At 40.2% G+C, this 21,948-nt stretch overlaps 1 pseudogene across 1 annotated transcript; it reads right to left on the bottom strand.

Moving 5' to 3' along the window:
* Positions 1 to 2,430: 2,430 nt before the first annotated feature.
* Positions 2,431 to 3,143, bottom strand: LOC111546832 (annotated as a pseudogene). The gene has a single exon (XR_002732950.2). The product of XR_002732950.2 is annotated as a serine/arginine-rich splicing factor 3 pseudogene (transcript).
* Between the last annotated feature and the right edge of the window lie 18,805 nt (positions 3,144 to 21,948).

Genomic DNA, 21,948 nt, shown 5'->3' on the forward strand with positions numbered 1-21,948 from the left:
CTCTGCTTGTCTGTTACTGTTATATAAGAATGCTTGTGATTTTTGCACATTAATTTTGTATCCTGAGACTTTGCTGAAGTTGCTTATCAGCTTAAGAAGGTTTTGGGCTGAGACGATGGGGTTTTCTAAGTATACAATCATGTCATCTGCAAACAGGGACAATTTGACTTCTTCTTTTCCTAACTGAATACCCTTGATTTCTTTCTCTTGCCTGATTGCCCTAGCCAGAACTTCCAACACTATGTTGAATAGGAGTGGTGACAGAGGGCATCCCTGTCTTGTGCCAGTTTTCAAAGGGAATTTTTCCAGTTTTTGCCCATTCAGTATGATATTAGCTGTGGGTTTGTCATAAATAGCTCTTATTATTTTGAGGTACGTTCCATCAATACCGAATTTATTGAGCGTTTTTAGCATGAAGGGCTGTTGAATTTTGTCAAAAGCCTTTTCTGCATCTATTGAGATAATCATGTGGTTCTTGTCTTTGGTTCTGTTTATATGCTGGATTACGTTTATTGATTTGTGAATGTTGAACCAGCCTTGCATCCCAGGGATGAAGCCCACTTGATCATGGTGGATAAGCTTTTTGATGTGCTGCTGAATCCGGTTTGCCAGTATTTTATTGAGGATTTTTGCATCGATGTTCATCAGGGAGATTGGTCTAAAACTCTCTTTTTTTGTTGTGTCTCTGCCAGGCTTTGGTATCAGGATGATGTTGGCCTCATAAAATGAGTTAGGGAGGATTCCCTCTTTTTCTATTGATTGGAATAGTTTCAGAAGGAATGGTACCAGCTTCTCCTTGTACCTCTGGTAGAATTCAGCTGTGAATCCATCTGGTCCTGGGCTTTTTTTGGTGTGTAGGCTATTAATTGTTGCCTCAATTTCAGAGGCTGCTATTGGTCTATTCAGGGATTCAACTTCTTCCTGGTTTAGTCTTGGAAGAGTGTAAGTGTCCAGGAAATTATCCATTTCTTCTAGATTTTCTAGTTGATTTGCGTAGAGGTGTTTATAGTATTCTCTGATGGTAGTTTGTATTTCTGTGGGGTCGGTGGTGATATTCCCTTTATCATTTTTTAATGCGTCTATTTGATTCCTCTCTCTTTTCTTCTTTATTAGTCTTGCTAGCGGTCTGTCAATTTTGTTGATCTTTTCAAAAAACCAACTCCTGGATTCATTGATTTTTTGGAGGGTTTTTTGTGTCTCTATCTCCTTCAGTTCTGCTCTGATCTGAGTTATTTCTTGCCTTCTGCTAGCTTTTGAATGTGTTTGCTCTTGCCTCTCTAGTTCTTTTAATTGTGATGTTAGAGTGTCAATTTTAGATCTTTCCTGCTTTCTCTTGTGGGCATTTAGTGCTATAAATTTCCCTCTACACACTGCTTTAAATGTGTCCCAGAGATTCTGGTATGTTATATCTTTGTTCTCATTGGTTTCAAAGAACATCTTTATTTCTGCTTTCATTTCGTTATGTACCCAGTAGTCATTCAGGAGCAGGTTGTTCAGTTTCCATGTAGTTGAGCGGTTTTGATTGAGTTTCTTAGTCCTGAGTTCTAGTTTGATTGCACTGTGGTCTGAGAGACAGTTTGATACAATTTCTGTTCTTTTACATTTGCTGAGGAGTGCTTTACTTCCATTTATGTGGTCAATTTTGGAATAAGTGCGATGTGGTGCTGAGAAGAATGTATATCCTGTTGACTTGGGGTGGAGAGTTCTATAGATGTCTATTAGGTCCGCTTGGTGCAGAGATGAGTTCAATTCCTGGATATCCTTGTTAACTTTCTGTCTCGTTGATCTGTCTAATGTTGACAGTGGAGTGTTGAAGTCTCCCATTATTATTGTATGGGAGTCTAAGTCTCTTTGTAAGTCTCTAAGGACTTGCTTTATGAATCTGGGTGCTCCTGTATAGGGTGCATATATATTTAGGATAGTTAGCTCTTCCTGTTGAATTGATCCCTTTATCATTATGTAATAGCCTTCTTTGTCTCTTTTGATCTTTGATGGTTTAAAGTCTGTTTTATCAGAGACTAGGATTGCAACCCCTGCTTTTTTTTGTTCTCCATTTGCTTGGTAGATCTTCCTCCATCCCTTTATTTTGAGCCTATGTATGTGCCTATGTATGTCTCTGCATGTGAGATGGGTCTCCTGAATACAACAGACTGATGGGTCTTGACTCTTTATCCAGTTTGCCAGTCTGTGTCTTTTAATTGGAGCATTTAGTCCATTTACATTTAAGGTTAATATTATTATGTGTGAACTTGATCCTGCCATTATGATATTAACTGGTTATTTTGCTCATTAGTTGATGCAGTTTCTTCCTAGCCTTGATGGTCTTTACATTTTGGCATGTTTTTGCAATGGCTGGTACTGGTTGTTCCTTTCCATGTTTAGGGCTTCCTTCAGGGTCTCTTGTAAGGCAGGCCTGGTGGTGACAAAATCTCTAAGCATTTGCTTATCTGTCTCAAACAAAACTTGAATTTCCTGTACATACTCTCGTCAAATGAAGTAATTTCCTGTACACCACTTCTCTTGCAAACTGTCTTCTATTTCCTTTCATTTGACCTAGATCGGCTACGAGACCTAGAGAAGGATCGGGACGGCTTGTGATTTCTCTCCCGAGACAGAGATCTCTCTCTTCTCCTATCTCTAGAAAGGGACCTGCTTCGGCTGCGAGAGAAGCTTCTCCTTCTTGGAGATCTGCGACGAGGTGGAGGACTCCTCCTACGATAATCATCTCGAGGGCGACGACCCCAAGAGGGAGGTGGGCCACGATTTCTACTTATTTTTTCAGCATTTGACAGTTCCACTCTTACACAGCAGCCACATAGTGTTCTTCCATCTAGCTCTCGGACCGCATCAGCTGCATCTCGGGGATCTTCAAATTCAACAAAAGCAAAGCCGGGTGGGTTTCTAGCAACCCACACACTTCGGAGTGGTCCATAGTAGCCAAAAGCCCGTTCCAATTCGGTCTTGTTACCATTGTTTCCAAGATTGCCTACATAAACCTTACAGTCCAATGGACAGGAATCACGATGCATTTCGAGATCTAGAGTTAAGAAATGCGGCGGCTCAAATCCACACGCTTCAATGGGTCTTCCTGTTTTTCTCCGGCCCAACACCCAGCAATACTCTCGTTCACCCGGCGTCCACGAAATGGCTAAAAATCTTCTTGTACAGGTGGAATCTCATTATGTTGCCCAGGCTCCTCTCAAACTCCTGGCCTCAAGCAATCAGTCTTTTAAAGCACTGGCATGACAGGTGTGACCCACTGGGCCTGGCCTCTTATTCTTATACAAAATTTTTTTACCCATGTCAGTGTAAGTTTAGCTGAAACCTCCTAACAACAGGTATATTCTCTTATGTAACTTCACTGCTACTTTTTTTCAGTGGCACGATCTTGGCTCACTGCAACCTCTGCCTGCTGGGTTCAAGCAATTCTTCTGCCTCAGCCTCCCGAGCAGCTGGGACCACAGGCATGTGCCACCATGCCTGGCTAATTTTTTGCATTTTTAGTAGAGACAGGGTTTCACAAGGTTGGCCAGGCTGGTCTCGAACTCCTGACCTCGTGATCCGCCCACCTCGGCCTCCCAAAGTGCTGGAATTACATGTGTGAGCCACCATGCCCGGGCCCTTTCAAAGACAGGTAGAAATCTAGTCTTCAGGTTTTTCTGATTGGAAAATTTACCTTTTCATTATTTTTTTCCAAGGAGATCAACTCCATAATGAAACAGCCACAGATGTTGGTCTATAATGGACACTCTCCAAGTAAAGGCCTCCTTGTCACTCACAGCAACCTCCTTTCCAATTACTCTTACATGCCCTTTCTTTTCATCATATTTCTTTACTTTTTGTTCTCCTTACATTTTCCCTTCACAACTGATATTTTTAAAGGCCACTTACTGCTGTTCTCTGTTCACCTAAACAACTTAATTACATTTCTGGGAGTTGCTTGGCATTTTTAAGTATACATGCCTGAAAAAAAGCAATCTAGGTGACATTTTGTAGTTTGGTGATGACTATTATTTCCTCCAGCCTTGGTAGGAGATTTCAAACTTTAAGATCTTTCTAGAGTTAGTAGTTCAGTAGCTGATGTAGTTATTAACATTGCGATTATCTGGAAAAGCACAGGCAAAACAAATACTGATAATTTACTCTTAGAAAGCCTTTTCTCTTGGCACTAACTTAGCACCTGATGCTTTCGCTGGCAACTCTGAACTCTTTTAGGATCTTCTCCCTGAAGCCCTCTTCTATTAAGTAGAGAAATTCCATTGATCCCAAGGAAGTCTCAGGGAAAATAAAATGCAATTTAGTAGTCTATTGCAGAACTTTTCAAAAGCAATTGCCAAGTAGAGGCAGGGTCTCATACTATAAAAAGAGCTTATCCCTGAAAGATCCTCCCTCAAGGGTCCAAGTTAGTAGCCTGAAATCAATTCAAGCAGCTGAAAGGATGAAAGGAGATTTCATGGTCTAGGGTGTCTTCTTTTGAGTGCTCTGGTTGGGGTTTTCTTTGGCCGATTGACTAGAGGCAAAGATTAGTGACACAATGCTGGCTTTCAGTCATCTAGGCTTCTATGCCTGTGGAACGGAGCTGAGGCTGTGGAAACTAGGGGTCCTGTTAATGTCTAGGTTAGGATGGGCAGGACTTTCATAGTTACATTCACACCAAGTCATCAGGAAGAGCACTTGGCTTTTTAAGAATAACCAGGCTCTTCTTTCTTCTTAAAGCAGCAACAGGAAGAACGGCCTCTTTGGGAGGCAAATTGGGCTCATTTGTGTAGCCAGAAAGAACAAAGTTTTGATTAGTCTTTTCTTAGGCCGTGGATCTGGTGGTTTGGTTTGAGAAAACAGGCAAACATCTTTCTCTCCCACCCTGAGATTTTCCTGCAGTCTAATGTAGTAAAGGAACTCTTCACAACCATATTCATAACCAAGGTGCCCTTAGCTTTTAGTTCTGAATGGTACTTTTCTTTTTTCTGATCAAGTAAGTAGGAATAGGTAAAATAAATAAATAAAAATTAAAAAAATAAAAACTGCATGCGATTTTTCCATAATTTTTTAGGGAAAAGTATTTTCTAAAAATTCAAGAATTTTCCAAGTTGTTTTCTTGATGGAGCCACACCACATTGGTATGTTGGAATAGGTTCCTTTTGAAAACAAAGTAACTCTCAAGATTCTTAATATTTCATTGCAGGGGCCTGGCACATAACAGGACAGTGGTCCTCAAACTGTGATCTCTGGGCCTGCAGCATCACCATCTGGAAACTTGTTAGAAATAATTGTTAAAACTTCCATAGTAGGAGCCTGACAGATGTTTGCTGAAGATAATGTGTGGTTCTCAATTGAAAGGAGAATAATATCACTAATACCAGGTGGCAAGGCAGTGACTCCTGAAGTTTCCTGTGCATCAGAATCATCAAAAAGACTTTTTGCTGAACTGTGTCTATTATAGACCAACATCTGAGGCTGTTTCATTATGGAGTTGATCTCCTTGGAAAAAAATAATGAAAAGGTAAATTTTCCAATCAGAAAAACCTGAAGACTAGATTTCTACCTGTCTTTGAAAGGGCCTGGGCATGGTGGCTCACACATGTAATTCCAGCACTTTGGGAGGCCGAGATGGGCGGATCATGAGGTCAGGAGTTCGAGACCAGCCTGGCCAGCCTCGTGAAACCCTGTCTCTACTAAAAATACAAAAAAATTAGCCAGGCATGGTGGCACAGTGTTTCTCATTCAGTAGATCTGGAGTGCATTTCTTTCTTTTATTTTTGAGACAGGATCTCAAGCTACTGTCCAGGCATGATCTCGGCTCACTGTAACCTCCGCCTCCTGGACTCAAGCCATCCTCCCTCCCAAGTAGTTGGGACTAAGGTGTGTGCCACCATGCCCAGCGAATTTTTTTTTGTATTTTTAGTAGAGACAAGGTTTCGCCATGTTGCCTAGGCTGGTGTCAAATTCCTGGGCTCAAGGGATCTGCCTGCCTTGGCCTCTTACAGTGCTGGGATTATAGGCCTGAGCCACTGCAGGGCCTCTGGAGTGCATTTCTAATGGGTTCCCAGGTTATGTTAATGTTACAGTTCTGGGGCCTCCACTTTGAGGGCCATTGTTCGATAACAGTGATTTTCAACCTTACCTCAAATTAGAATCACCTGGGGTTGATTTTAAATGTAGTGAGGACTTGGCCCCACCCCAGACCAAATAAATCAGATTCCCTGTAGGTGGGTGTAGGCACGAGAACCTTTCAAATTTGTTCAGATGATTCTAATCAGCAGCCAGGTCTGAATTCCACTGATATTCATCTCAAAAGACGTGGTCCTCAATCCTGGTTTCTCATTAGAACCACTAGGAAGGCTTTAAAAACCTTGTTGCCGAGATCTCAAATCCTAGAGATTCTGATATAATTGGTTTGAGGTGCAACTTGGACATTGAGATTTTTGAGAACTCCCCAGGTGATTATAATATGCAGCTAAAGTTAAGAACCCTTGCCCTAAATATACCTGCCAGCTATAAGAATTCCATGTTTTAGTTTAATCCTATGTAAAGGACACAACATTCAAAGAAAACAAACATTCCTATATTGATTTAATCTATAGACATTATATAGGTTCTAAGTTTGTCTTGAGCTGATTTCATTAGCTATAAAATTTGGTATATTTATAGCAAATTAGCTAAGTTTTGAATTAAAGTCTTATCTTAAATGGCCATAAAATCCATTTACTTTCCAACACACTCATTTTTTTTTCACAATATATTTTTTGTTTGGAAAGATATCTAAATGATTTCATCAATCATAGTTTAATGTAGTCACACATTTTCTTGCCAGTTAATGGTTATCTCTGTTATAGTAAGATGTACTAGAGCAGAAATATAGACAAGCAAAGGACTCTGGCCTCATCACCATAATGGATTACTATACTTGTCTGCTTTGGTTGACTTTTTTTTTTTTTTTAGTTCACACAGCACTAAGGATATGGTACACGGGTAGAGCAAGACTGCACAGAAATGACAGAGGTCAGAGGATCCCCTTACATCAGCCGAGGAGACTACACTTCAGTGGACTACTGAGTCAGGGAAGCCACAGTAAAGCTTTAGAGGTTCCTACCCGAGGCTGTGAGACAGACCCCTTCTGGGAGAGGGGTGGTGAGAGCTCAAGTAATATTAACCAAATAACAAAATACTCATGAATATTTACAGTACACATGAAACTTATTTATACCTGTGCAAAACTGCCTTTGTGCTGCTTATAGTAAAGCAAACAAATCATCCCTCCCTCCGTTCTGCAACAGCCGCCAAACAGCTCTGTGATGTTGAGCAAGCTACTTCACTTTTCCAAGCCTTAGACTTCTCATATGTAATATAACAGTTGTCTTGCAATGGTGTTTTGAGGAATAGACGAGGTGACATGCAAAGCATTTAACCCAGTACCTGATACATACAGTACAAGGAGTTTCAAAAATATTAATTCTCCTTTCTATCTCTGTCCTTTCTAATACTATCATGAACGTTGTCTTTGATCATCATCACAATCATCACCAACCAAAAACGTTGTTTCTCTTCTCCCTCTCTCATTCTCTTTCTCTCTCCTACCTACCTCAACATTTATTGAGCTGCTACAAAGTCTCAGCCAACGTGCCAGACCCTTGGGAATACAGGGATAAAGAAGTTGCCATCCTTTCCCCTAGTACATACAGTCTAGTGAGGAAGCAGACAAATAAATGTACAATTATTATACCTAATGTGTGAATAGTGGGTATAGAGGCAGCACAGAGAAGTGGCATCTAAACTTTGTTGTAGAATCTGGGAGTGTTTGGGGAGGCATTCCAAAGGAGTTTAGTTTCAGGGATTGAGCAAGTGTTACCCAGATGTGGTGGTGCGGGATGTGGAGAAGAGTTGGGTTGGGAGCGTGAGAGAATTCCTGGTGGAGAAAAGCATATGTACAGATGGGGTGAGAACAGCATACGTACAGGTAGGGGTGAGCTGGTGCTGTATGAGAAAGCATGGAATAAGTTTGACCTGCTTGGGAACTGTGGGGCAGGTGTGAGGGATGAAGCTGGAGTAGGTAGGGGCTAGATCACAAAAGATCTATGCCAGTGTTTCTCACGGTGTGATTCCCAGTGCAGTAGCATGATATCACTTTGGATCTTGTTAGAAATACAAATTCTTATATATCGCCCTGGACTAGACCACCTAAATAAGAAAAGTTGGGCGTGACGCCTACAAATTTTTAACAAAGTCGTACGGATGATTGCAATGCATGCTACAGTTTGAGAAACACTCTTTGCTATGGTTTGAATATTCGTGTCCTTCCAAAATTCATGTAGAAACGATCTCCAATGCAATAGTATTAAGAGGAGGGACCCTTGGGAGCCGATCAGATCATGAAGTCTCCTTTCCTATAAACGGGATTAAGAGCCTTACCAAAGAGGCTTCACACAGCATTTGATCCTTTTGCCCTTTGTCCATGTGAGGACACAGTGTTGGAAACAGGGACTGGGTTCTCACCAGAAACAGAACCCGCCAGCATCTTGGTCTTGGACTTCTCAGCCTCCAGAATTGTGAGAAATAAGTTCTTGTTGTTTATAAGTTAACCAGTCTCAGGTATTGTGTAATGGCAGCACAAAGGGCTAAGAAACTGTTCTATGCCATAACAAGAAATATGGTCATTTTCCTGAAGGAAGTGGGGATGTATAGAAAGATTTTAGATAAGACTCATAATATTTATTTGGAAGGCTTACTCTGCAAGCAAGGTGGAAGAGCAATGTGAAGGAAGCGTGGTGGAGATGAGAGGACTGGAGGTTAAGTTGGTAGAGAGATACAGGAAAGAAGCTTAAGACATTTGAGTTAGAATGTAGCATCCTTCCTATGTGTAGGGCTCATAAAAATGTATAGTCTAAGATAGAACACAGAATACTCTACGAATCCTGCCCACAAGGTGTTGGTAATCTAGATTCACTTTTTTTCTGATAATGCCATCCATATCTATGGAGCCTCTACTATCATATGCCAGAGTAACTCTGGAATCAGTTTGGTTGATCTAGACAAGACCATAAGGAGAGTCCCCTTACTTCCTCTCCTCCAGGGGAGGGATTCGAGTTGAACTAGTACCTCAGAGTCTGTTTAGTAATATGATGCATGAAACGTGATGGTTAGGACAGAAAAATAAATGGATTGCATTATAATTTCTCAGGTTCTCCAAATATGTGGTGGTCTCAAACCATGTGAGTTGGTCAGCACATCCTGTTTGGGTTGCGTGTCAGCAGTTGAGATCTGAACCTTATTTGTAACAGTGAAACAGTGAGAGACCTGCCCACTGAAAGCTGTTTTTCAGCTAGGAATAGAAAAGAGCCAGGCTAGACTCTTCTTTCTGCTAGATCTTGCTTCTTCTTAGCAACAGAAGTAGACCTGCCTTCCTAGCTGTAGAGAAAAGGTGCCGGTAGGCGGGCAGGTGAGCCTCTGGATAACCCTGGAGTAAAGGTTAGAATAGACCTTCAAGTCTATCCTCCAGCATTCGGAGTGGGGGTAGAGAAAAGGAGACGCTTCTTTGGCTGACAGAAGAAGAGAAAAAAAAAATCCCAGATATTTGACAGCTATATCTTCCCATCACCACCTTCCTCTCTGCTTAGTGGGGCATAAAATGAAGAGTGACCTCCACCCCCAGTCCATCTCCCGTTTGTAGGTGTGCTTTCAATGAAAAGAAGTCGGTGCACAAGGACGGAAACTAGAGCAGCTGAAAATAGGTGCAAAACTTGTTGAGCATACAAATCGTTTTCCCCTTAGTCTCTAAGGGAGGAAAAAAGAAATCCCTCTTACTCTCTCCTTGCAGACTGTGTTCTGCATTCGGGAGAGGAAGCTGAGCCTGGTCCTCAGGCGCTCCTCCCGCCGTCCCCCCAGGAAACTTTTCTCGCAGGGCCCGCTCCGTCCATCCCGCGCGGTTCCGAGATGGTGGGCCTCCTGTGGGCTCCTCTCCTGGGCAAGGGCCCAGACCCCGCGACGCGCCTGTCTCTTTAAATTCCAGCTGCGCGACTGGGAAACAGCGCCACTCGCCGCCCAGGCCGGCTGAAGGCTGCGAGCGAGCTCGCGCTTTCGCTCCCGGCTGCGCGCCGCGGAGAGCTCGGCTCTGCCCGCGGGCTGCTTGGTGGCGGCGGCGCGGGGCGGGGAGGCGCGGCCCGGCCGAGGAGGGAAGAAAGAGCTAGCCGGGCCGGGAGAGGCGCCGCGCCTGGTCCCGCGCCCGCTCTCAGCGGCCCGAGCAGTTTCTTTCTGGGTGACAAGGATGTGCCTCGGTTGGTTTTTCTGTTTTTTCTCCATCTCCTTAAGACGATTTCCATAGTAACCTGATCAAGTGGCTCAATATCGCAAACCTGAGGATTTCCGCGGCCCGCCGGCAAGACCTCGGCCAGGTAACGCTGCGATCTCCTCCTCCTCTATTGCAAACCGCTGCGCTCCTTGCAAAGTTCCTTTTGTGGAAAATCGCCCAACCCAACGGAGCCCGGGGTATTTGCAACAGCGTGTTCTTTTCCAGGTGCCTGTCACGGGTCTCCTCCCTGCTGCTTTTCCAGGACCCATGATCAGATTATTTTAAAAAAAATTGTTTTTGGTCGTTTCCCCCGCCCCCTCCCATTCTTTATTTTTTTTCTCTTCGCTTCGCTCTTGGCTTTTCCCCCTGACACTACTGATGGGGGTGCTGGGGAACGTCGGGGGTGGGGGTGGCCAGCGCGGTCCTGGGAGTGGCGGGTTCGGATGGGCTGACTGCAGTGGGCCACTTTGGGCATCTCGGCGTGGCCTGCGCCGGGGTCACGGGGAGGGCTGTCAGCGCCGGGGCGGCGGAACCCGAGGTCTCCAGACGAGTGAGGGAGGGATGCAGGCTTGGGGGTGATGGAGCGCTCGGCTGGTGGCTGGTGAGCGTCCATACATCATAGCTCTCCTTCCCACTCCCCCGCCCCTCTTCGGGATTCTCTCTTTCTCTTTCCCCGTCCTCATTTCTTTCTTCCTTTACTCACCACTCGCTTCATTCTCTTCCTTCCATTTCCTCTTTTTTTCTCCCCTCATTTCCTTTTTTTCCTTTCCCCTTTAAAGAAAGGGGGATCGATTGCAACCCTTTCGTTCTGCCAACATGGAATAGCTGTGAAACCTGCAGCGTGGCCACCTCAACCTGGTCATTTTCAGACCGTCCTCATCCATCAACATATTTGTTTCCCGAGTGTGTTGATCTCCCTGAATTATACAGAAATGCATTCTAAGCTAGGCGCCTGTATATCAGAATCAGTTCTGCAGCTAGCTTCCGTGCTCCAAGTATGACATGTATTGTAAGGGCTGCATGTGTTTTAAACCCACATAAGCCATGGGTATAAATAAATGTAGCTTTGAAAAAAAAACTAGCCTTATTCTAGATAAACTTCCGTCTTAAATTACTGATATACTCTTTCCCCTCTTTGACATTTAATTTTAGGAAAGTTGGGAGACAGATTCTTGTCCTCCAGTTTTTAAGGAACAGGCAACTTCTATTATCTTAATTTTCTCCTCTTTGAACGTCACTCACGTTTGCACTACCCAATCAGTGGAACAAGTGGGTCATAATTAAGATTCAGATGCTAGCTTCCAACGTCCAAGCTGGCTGGAGTGGCAACCTCTGGTACACCGTGCTAAGAAAACTGGAGAGCCGGGGAGACCTTGCCAAAGAATAAAGGCATAGCAACTCTTTTGTGAAATATCGAGATTCAGACTTTAGTACTGAAAACATGAAAATGCAATGAAACCAGGCTTTTAGTTTATTTTTGGTTCTTAGAATGGGTACAGCTAGGTAGGTATAAATTAGTACTTCTTACAAACGATCCACTCTAGGTTAGAACCTATTCTGCCTTGTTTATGTTGAGGCACTTCCTTACTGTGGTTATATCTTTTTTTCTTTGAAATGTAAGATGTCTGTGTCATGTGAAAACAAAGGCAAAAAAAGAATGACTTTTTATTTGTCCACAAAAATTTTATTTCTTGTTATTTGATTTTAAAAAATCTAATTGTTTTGCTTAAGTTTTCCTGAGGTCAAAATATTCCACGTGGAAAAATGATTCTAATCAATGATATTCCTCCACTCTGTTTTAGACGTGCATATAGTTCATATAGAAAAAAAGTCTCAGTTTGAGAGAGCTCTATTTGCCGCTTTTCCTTTGTCTGCACATTTGTCTTTTAAATTCAACTATTAATATAGGATAAAGGATCTTAGGGCAGAGAATAGATCAGGCAGAAGGGAAACTACTGATATAATAGAAAATATATATGTAAACCAAGAGAAGTAATTGTTGGCATGCCACTCCACAGAGTTGTTGTCTTTGTTTTTAGCCAATTTAAAGGCTATACATTGAAAATGCATTATTTTCTGAATTCTGCACCTAATGCTGTTCGTACTCAAGATCATATTTATCCAGTTCAGGTGAATATTTACAAAAGACTTAAAATTCCCTTGCCACTAAAATCCAAAGAGCATGTTTTTTTCTAATTTTTTTTTCTTCTAGTGAACAGTGATAGTAGTAACGATCCTGCATTATTGTTTTTATCTGACTTCCAATTTTGGTGTTCCCTGGGTGGGTGGGTTTTCCTGGCACATTTACAAGATGCTTTTGGCAGGTTGGCTGGAATTCGAAGGCACAATTAATTGTAGGTGCAATAAAATATTCATTTTCTCTTGCTCTTGGTTTGAGATGTCATGCCCTTTTGGTCACTTATATTTTGGTGTGACTGTGTGTGTGTGTGTGTGTGTGTGTGTGTGTGTGTGTGTGAAGGATTTAACGAAGTCTGTTCTAATGAAGTGTCATGTGATTTGAAGTTAAAAGGTATATTAGTGACAAGCTATAAATTTCTCTTATTTATAGTACATTGATCCTGAAACCATTTTTTCCCTTGTGATTTCTTCTGTGCATGGATCATTTAACGAAAGGTTGGCAATGATGAGCTATTTTTTTATAATAGGAAAAAATGTCCTCAAGTTTACTTACAAAGTCATATTTTTATACAGAGGGATTAGCAAATATTTCTGATCTAATATTGTAATGGACTGAATTGCTGACCACTGCTAATTACCAAGAATATATTTTCTTAATCCTGAAATTGCTGTATCTCTCAAGTTGTCTGGAGGACTCCAAGCGACTCAACTTGTAACTCATGGCAACAGGAAGTGGTTGTTCTAGAAGGGTGCAAGTTGAAGTGTGGACATGGACCCATACTTTGTTAGCACTCGGGGACTCGATAGGAAAAGAAATTAGTGTACTGGCTTTTCAGTATAGATGAATGTTAACTTTTTGACTTTAGTCAGAACTACATCTCCCAAGCCTTGTTTTGCAGTGTCTGTCCTTTTGCTCTTCATTCACAGTAAGTCCTCACTTGACTTACTTGATAGGTTCTTGGAAACTGCAACTTTAAGCAAAATGAAGTATAATGAAACACTTTTATCACAGGCTAATTGGTAGAAACAAGATTTAAGTTCCCATGATATATTTCTGGTCACAAAAACATCTCCAAACTTCTCAAAACACTTTAATATTAAGCATTCAAATAAATGTAAGCTATGTATACATGTAAGAAAGATTACTATAAGCCAGATCAATATTTACCCAATTATTTCAGTTCAGGGTCATAAGTGGCTGGAGCCTATCCCGGTAGCTCAGGGCACAAGGCGGGAACCAGCCCTAGACAGGACACCATCCTATTGCAGGGCACATTCACACATGCCCACATGCAGGCTGGCACCATTTACATGCGCCAATTCACCTACCATGCACATCTTTGAGATGTGGCAGGAAGCAAGAGTACCTGGAGAAAATCCACACACACATGGGAGAAAGTGCAAACTCCACCCAGACAGTGGACCCAGCCAGGAATCAACATTTGGGCAACGTTATAATGAAATGACGTTGAATGAAAAATGACGTTGTTTCATGACCTGCTGTACTTGGGGGGTGTTATAAAATTCTCAGAAAACAGAGGTTTAGTGCTATCTTTTTAATAGAAAATAACTTACAAAGAAGTGTGCACATGTGACTTTGTGTGTAGCAGGAATCTTTAGGATGAGAGTCAGACATGTGAGGTGGTGCCAACATGAGGAACATTGAGATTCAGGAAGCTGTGGATGGAAGTAGAAGGCAGGAGGCCAGGGTTAGGTTCCTACTTCTTACTGTCTCAGTTATTCTAGTGATGGCCTGTTTATTCACAGATGTCACCTAGCTTTGTTTTCTCAAGAAGAAAAATGAGCATAATCTTTCCTGTTATGAATTCTCAAACACACATGACATAACCACAGACACAGAGGTGCCCATATGTAGCAGTAATGGATACTAAATGACACACTTGGAGGAAACAGAAAAGACTTCTCAACAGAGACTGGAGATATTTCCTTGGACCATTGATGAATGAGTAATGATGTATTTTTTTCTTCCATTCAGAAGGCTAATACATTGCTCTCTATGTTCTATGGATAAAGACAGTAGATGCTCAAGGATGAATCACATAATATGCATAATAAATCCAGCAGGCATTACCCTTTTACTTATGTGACTGCAAGTAGGAATACGTTTCCCCCACTTTAACCATATAAGATTTCTTTCCCTTCTCCCATTTTGTAAGCAAAAGTACGTTTCTGAAAGGTTAAATGGACCTCAGGATGGGAAAAATCCCCAGAGCTATCTTTCTGCACAGACTTCCTTTTTTTCTCCCAAGTCTGACTGTCAACTATAATATCTGATATGAGGCTCTGGTGCTGATGTTTCCATAGGTCATCATCCTTCGGTGTTCCAGATGAAGTCTCAGGTTGAACATTGCAATAGCATAGATTCTGAATTTAATGCATCATTAAAGTTGGTTATGTAACCCAATGGCCTTGTTAAACTCCAGATTTTTAAAATTATATATATTTACTATTCTCTTATTTTAGAATGATCTCACAGTGTTCACAAGAAATAAGCCTGATCCCTGCAAAGACTTTAAAAACTTCTTGTTCACATCATTAGATTGTACAATGCTTGTAGGATGACACTTTTGCTAATCTGTGCAACATTTTTGTAACAATTGTGCACATTTTAACTACTTCAGATAATCAGGACCTAGAGACTTCAAGATCTGGAAGCATTGCTGGTGACATAGAGCAAAAACTTTCTTGAGAATAGAAAGTAAGTGTTTTGACAAGAAGTGATTTATAACAGTTCAGATATAGCCAGGAAGGTTTGTTTCAAACCTTAAGTATTATTTCTTTCATCTCCATTTGTATATATTTATATTTGATCTATTTATTTATATTAATAGAATTTTGGGTCTTATAGCCAGCTTTCATTTTTCTTTGTTGGAAAAGATCTAAGTCCCCATCCTTCCTTGGTGGTTTTTGGTAGGTTTGTAGACATAGCATTGAAGATTCAGTGGTACCTTTTATACGCTAATACTGCCAATATGACCATAAAACCATATTTCTTGGGAATTTATTCCCCAAATCAAAAGAAGCATCTGTTATTGAACACCGTCTTATGCTACCTTATTAAGATGTATCAAATATCCTGCTAGATCAAAAACACCTCGGTCCACTTTAAGGCAGTATTGCCCAGCAGTTAAAGATGTAGCTTCTGGAGGAGTCTTTGAGTTTGAATTCCTACTCTTCCACTTGCCATATAGGTGATCTTGGGTAAACTTCTTGAGTCTCAGTATCCCTATCTGTAAAATAGTTGTAGAGAAGAATTTTTGTGATGATTAGATGAGAGAATATATTAATATAGTATTTAGGAGAGCAATCAGCATGTATCATATATTCATTGTGTATCAATTGCTATTATTATTGATGTTCATACTGCTGATGTTGAAATGCACAGGAAGGCCACAGTTATTTTCTGTTTAGATTAATTTTTCTTTTAAAGTCTGAACATAAACTGTAATACTGTGCTTATTTATATAGGAACTGTGATCTGGTCTCCTACTTTTCCCATCTCCCCCTCTCTACCTTAGTTTTTCCTTATAGTCTCAAGTTGAGAACAATGACCAGGTGCCTAAGAGATAAGAATACTCTCTTTTTGAACTCATGGCATTAGCAGTGACCTGGATGAGATTGGAGGCTATTATTCTAAGTGAAGTAGCTCAGGAATGGAAAACCAAACATTGTTTGTTCTTACTCATAAGTGGGAGCTAAGCTATGAGGATACAAAGACATAAGAATGACACAACAGACTTTGGGGACTTGGGGAAAGGGTGGGAAGGGGGTGAGGGATAAAAGACTACAAATAGGGTACAGCGTAGACTGCTTGGGTGAGGGGTGCAACAAAATCTCACAAATCACCACCAAAGAACTTAATCATGTAACCAAACACCACCCGTTCCCCAGTAACCTATGGATATAAAAAAATTTAAAAAAAGAAAACTCTTTTTTTTTTGCAGGGGGCCAGGTAAAAGGTAAGAGGGGACTCCATTTTTGAGTTTCTAGAAAAGCTTATCTCAACCTATTTTTTTAATATACATAGAATGAAAGTTATCCATGAATTTTTCTCAAAAGTTGAAATCAGGATTAGCTAAAGTATAATATGTTATAAAAACAACAAAAATGTGACAAACATAAATTTCTGGCTTTAGTATTACAGAGCTGTTCACTTACAAGCTGTGACTGCCTACTAAAACCCGAATGTAATCCTAAAACTACAGGTTTGCTAAAGAAGGTTGTAGAGTAATTTTTTGTGAAGTCATTTGAAGTCTTATTTATGAGAAGATGTCATTTGGTAAAAGATGTAATATTTCATTCTTGATTATTTTTCTTTGTGTGCTCCAATATTCTAGACTTCTTTGTGTAAGTAATTTTCTTTCATATTGAGATGGCCTTATCTGAAAAAATGAAAGATTGACTTATTATACCTATTAAAAATTTGTATTATGGAAAGTTTTGAATGGACATGAAAGTAGAAATGATGACATGATGAATTTCAATGGATCCATCATTCAGTTTCAACAAGTTAGGTAACCTCTTCAGATCCTTTCCTGTGATTCTCTGACTATAGAAATTTTAATTCACTCTGATTTTGAGGATCTAGAATATCTGGTTTTAAGATAATATTGATTTACTATTGATAATATTGCTACTAAAATGATATAGATATTAACACCAAACATTTAATGGCAAGTCAGTAAACTAATATACACAAAATGATAAGTGAAAAATGTGTTAGAACTGAGAAAATATAAGAAGGGTTAGAAAACACAAGATTAATTTGATTCAACATTTAAGCATCTCCTTGAAAGAGCTCATAAGATGTCATGATTAATACCATATTATCATATGTAAGAATACTTTCCAGGAAATTGGACAATACATAGTTCTAAAAGTATGTTGAGCATTAATCTTTCAGTAGGAAGCTCATCTCAAGATTGTAACAGCCAGCCTCGGAGATGGTCCCCAGTGATCTTTGCCTATTGTTATTCATGCTCTGTGAAGTCCCCTCCCACATTATATATTCTGTGTGATCAATAGAAGATGACGGAAGTGATAGTGTATGACTTCTGAGGAAGTATGACTTCTAAGGCTGTCATAAAAGATACTACCATTTCTACCTTTCTCTGTTGGATCACACACTCTGGAGAGAGCCAACTGCCATGTCTTGGGAATACTCAGCAGTCCATGGAGATTTATGTGGCAAGTAAGTGAGGCCCTCTGCTAACAGCTCCAATTTACCAGTTGTATGAAGGAGCCACCTTGGTAGAGGGTCCTCCAGCCCTGGAACTCTTCAGATGACCGCAGTCCTGTGTTACATTTTACATCCTCTTGAGAGCCCCTGAGCCAGAACCAACTGGCCATTTCTGAAATCCTTACCCACAGAAGCTGTGTGAATTATTAAATGTTTGTTGTTGGAAACTGCTAAATTTTGGAGTAATTTGTTATGCAGCAGCAATAGATAACTAGTATTTATAATTACAACCCTGAGGCAGTTTAAGGTTTTTGTATTAGTTACCACAGTTTTATAGATATGTAGAAGTGCCAGTTAATGGAGTTCTAGTTGACAGAATGCTATTTAAATCTGTATTTGCCACAGTGAATAGCTAACATTCTACCTTGTTTTATATTTTTAACTCCTGGGAATGAATCCTCTGTAGACATTACCTATAATGAGTGCAGAAGATACAGTATCTGTTCTTTCATTAGTTGCTAAACTGGATCTCAATCTTGATTCTTCCTTTTGGCAATATATCTGTTAAAAGTTCAACTCTTTTGGACTTTGAAAGAAAGCAGTCCTGGAGGGTTGAGGACTGGGACATATTTTAGCAGAAACCTGGGTAAACTTTTGAGATGGTATTATAGTTTACCTTCAGGTTATCCCCAAAATTACCCCTGTCCCCAACATACACACAAAAAAGGCCTTTACAGCATGGGCTTTTATTGTCGTAGAAGCTTTTCTTCTGTTTTCTAGTGAACTATGTAAGATGAAAGTGCCCCAAATATTATATGACCCAAATAAGGCTTTGGTGAGATATAATATTATATCCATTCTTCAATGTATAGTTTGTTCTTTTGTGTGTATTGCTAGGTTTTCCTTCTTAAGCCTGGTTCTAGATGGTATTTATCAACCTGTTTCTCTCATTGTTCTATTACCAGGCTAATAAACCTAAAAACTGGATATTACTGTGGGCTGAGACAGATTCTGTATACGTACAAAGTTCTGGTACATCTTTGCAAGTAAAATGATGTGGACTGGAGAACCAAAAAAAGACAATGGCCTGGCTTTTTACTTCATGGATCTTTTAAATTTTATATAAATAAATTATCCATCCCATAAAAATTTAAATGGTGGCTGAATCTTTAATATATGTAAGCACCAGGAACCTTTGATAATAGAATTGAAGTTTTTTAGCCTTTAGATTGGTGTGATTACTAGGTCATTTTCATAAATGTGTCACCACGTGTCTTTTGATTTAGAGCATAAAGTTTTTGTACATTTGCTGTTTAATTTGTTAGGTAGAGTAACTAATTGAAACCTTGCCTCCAAGAAGTTTTTCAGTTCCAAGGTTATCTTGGTATAAAACAGTGATGGTGTTCACTCATCTCTGCCAATCTCACGCTGTCTGGGAATTGAAATTGATTTTTTTGTTTTATGTTTTTGGTCCTTGGCATACATATTTATGTACCCTTTGAACAAGAATGATGTAAAAGGACTCAGGAAAACCAATAAGTCGTCATTTAGGAATTAGTTTTCAGGACATCACAAATTAATTGCATCACAAGCCTCAGGATAAAGCTAATGAAGTCACTAGTTCTTCCTGGTATTTTTATGTTTGAGCACACGGTGTGCAATAAGAACTGCCTTTAGAATTGAGAATAAACAACATAGATCTGATTTTTCTGATCCTCATGAAATATGTAGAAATTAAACCACTTCTAGGTGGGGAAAAGGATAATGGCAGATGTACATAGAGCCTGGGAGTGTTTTCTTAGGCGTCCTTTGATAAGCATGCTTTTGTTTGTTAGTTAGATAATGGGTCCATCTTGTGTGCTTGTTTTGTGTGCATCACATAGGGGAGATTGCATTCATTTACTCCGTGAAGTAAACATGATGTTTAAGCAAAAATGAAGTTTGTAGATATATAGTAATGGTCATATATACTTAAATGAAGATAATAGGTATATAAGAATGAATAAAACATGTTCGCCCTCCAGAAAGTTGGAATATACTTAATATTTAATCACAACATTTAAAACTTATTTTTCAGAGTGTTTGTTATTTATAGCTAGACTTTACAATTTATTATAGCCAGAGTGTGCTCAACACAGATTGGGTTGGATCATGTAACCATAATTGAGCATTATCCTGAGTTCTACACTGTTAATGAATGCTAATGCTCTTTTGAAGGTCTCCTATTTATGGCCTCTATAACCACAAAGACTTTTCTGCATATAGCAGATAAACTCTGAATAATGTCACAGGAAGTTGCATGAGAAATTATGTCAGTACCTATAGCTTTTCCCCTTTTTGCCAGCTAACTAAAAATGTTCATTTGGGATATTCCCATTGGGTAAATGTCTGTATCATACCTCAGATTGTTTTTTTTTTGTCAGCGTGGAAGAAGCATTTCATGCACTTTTGAGTGAGTTTCCTGATATTAGTGCTTGTTAATTGTATATTAAGAAATGAGGTGGGGTTTTGATAGTAGTATGGTTAACGTCTCAGAATTACCTGAACTTGCCCTGCCAATTACCTCTGTCCCTGTCCAGAGTCCCCAGGGAAGATGCATGCAGGCAATAGCAGCCAAATGATCCTCAGAATACCACTTTATTAATAGCTTGAGATGGTGCCAGTTACCCATGACGCAGGGCTCTTTGGTAAAAGGTCATCTGGAGCACATATTTTTGACTTGTGTCTCTATCTGTAGATTTTCAGTATGGATTCCCTCTAGTCTAGCTGCAGTTCAGGAAAGAAGTCAAAAAGAGAAAGAAATGGTCATGCCCCAAGAGGGGTTCTAATTTCAACTTATCAGGCATCTTCAACTAAGAAGTTAAAAGAAGGCAAGAGGGAGTAGACTTTAGTTTTATGCTCTTCAATGTATAGTGACATTGTCTGCTAATATTTAAGGTCCAGTCAGTGTTTTTGGATCTGACATATAAAAAGAGCAACTGCTCCTTTGAAGACGACGGACAGAGGTTGACCTGGAGAGGAGAGACAGGTCCGGTAGGATGGATAAATCATGGTACAGGTCAACCTGAAACCCTAGGAGTAAGAAATGTTTCACAGTTTGGACTTCTTCATATTTTAGGAAAACAATAAGTTGTATGTTTATGTTTTTATGTCTGTATACAGTTATATGTACACATACATACACATACACATTGTACTTAATATATCAACCTCAGTGTGGGCTGAGGAAGCACTCCTTGATTAAAAATATTACTGTTTCCTTAAGAAAATACATGAAGATGCACAATAAGTGGCTGTAGTGGAATATTGCCCCCTACCCCATGTCCACATCTCAATCCCCAGAACCTGTGAATATGTCACTTTTCATGGTGTATTCATCTGTTTTCACACTGCTAATAAAGACATATCCAATACTGGGTAATTTATAAAGGAAAGAGGTTTAATGGACTTACAGTTCCACATGGCTGGGGAGTCCTCACAATTATAGTGGAAAGTGAAGGGGAAGCAAGATACATCTTACATAGCAGCAAGTAAGAGAGAACATGTGCAGGGGAACTCCCATTTATAAAACCATTGGATCGCATGAGACTTATTCATTACCATGAGAACAGTATGGGAAAGCCCCGCCCCCAGGATTCAGTTACCTCCCACCAGGTCCCTTCCACTACACAAGGGAATTAAGGGAGCTAGAATTCAAGATAAGATTTGTGTGGGGACACAGCCAAACCAGATCACATAGTACAAGGGAGTTTGCAGATGTGATTTAGGTTTAAGGCCTTGAAGATGGTGACATTCCTGGATTATTTGAGTGGACCCAATCTGATTACATGGGTCCTTGAAAGCAGAGAATCTTTCCCAGCTGTGGTCAGAGGATATGATGGTGGTAAAATGGTCAGAGAAATGTTACCTTCCTGACTTTGCAAATGGAAGAAGGGAGCTCTGGTAAAACAAATGCAGGTGGTGTCTAGCAGGTGAGAAAGATAAGGAGACATATTCTCACTGAGAGACTCCAGCACAGAAAGCAGTTTTTCTGGCACCTGGAATTTTAGCCCAGTGAGAACCCTGTTGAACTTCTGACCTCCAGGACTGTAAGATAACACATTCGTGTTTTAAGTCACTAAGTTTGAGGTAATTTATTACTGAAGCAATAGAAAACTAATAAAGTGGGATAGAGAGCTGTAATCTTATTTTATTTCAGGTCAGGTTATGAAAAACCTTTGGATTTTTAGAGCTTTGGGGTTATGAATTGTACTTAGGGATTGTAGACCTGTAGCAGGAGTCGGGAATCTTGGTATTTTAGCTGAATGATCTTATTGGGTTTGAATTT

Source organism: Piliocolobus tephrosceles, chromosome 10 (genome assembly GCF_002776525.5).
Source record: "Piliocolobus tephrosceles isolate RC106 chromosome 10, ASM277652v3, whole genome shotgun sequence".
Lineage (NCBI taxonomy): Eukaryota > Metazoa > Chordata > Mammalia > Primates > Cercopithecidae > Piliocolobus > Piliocolobus tephrosceles.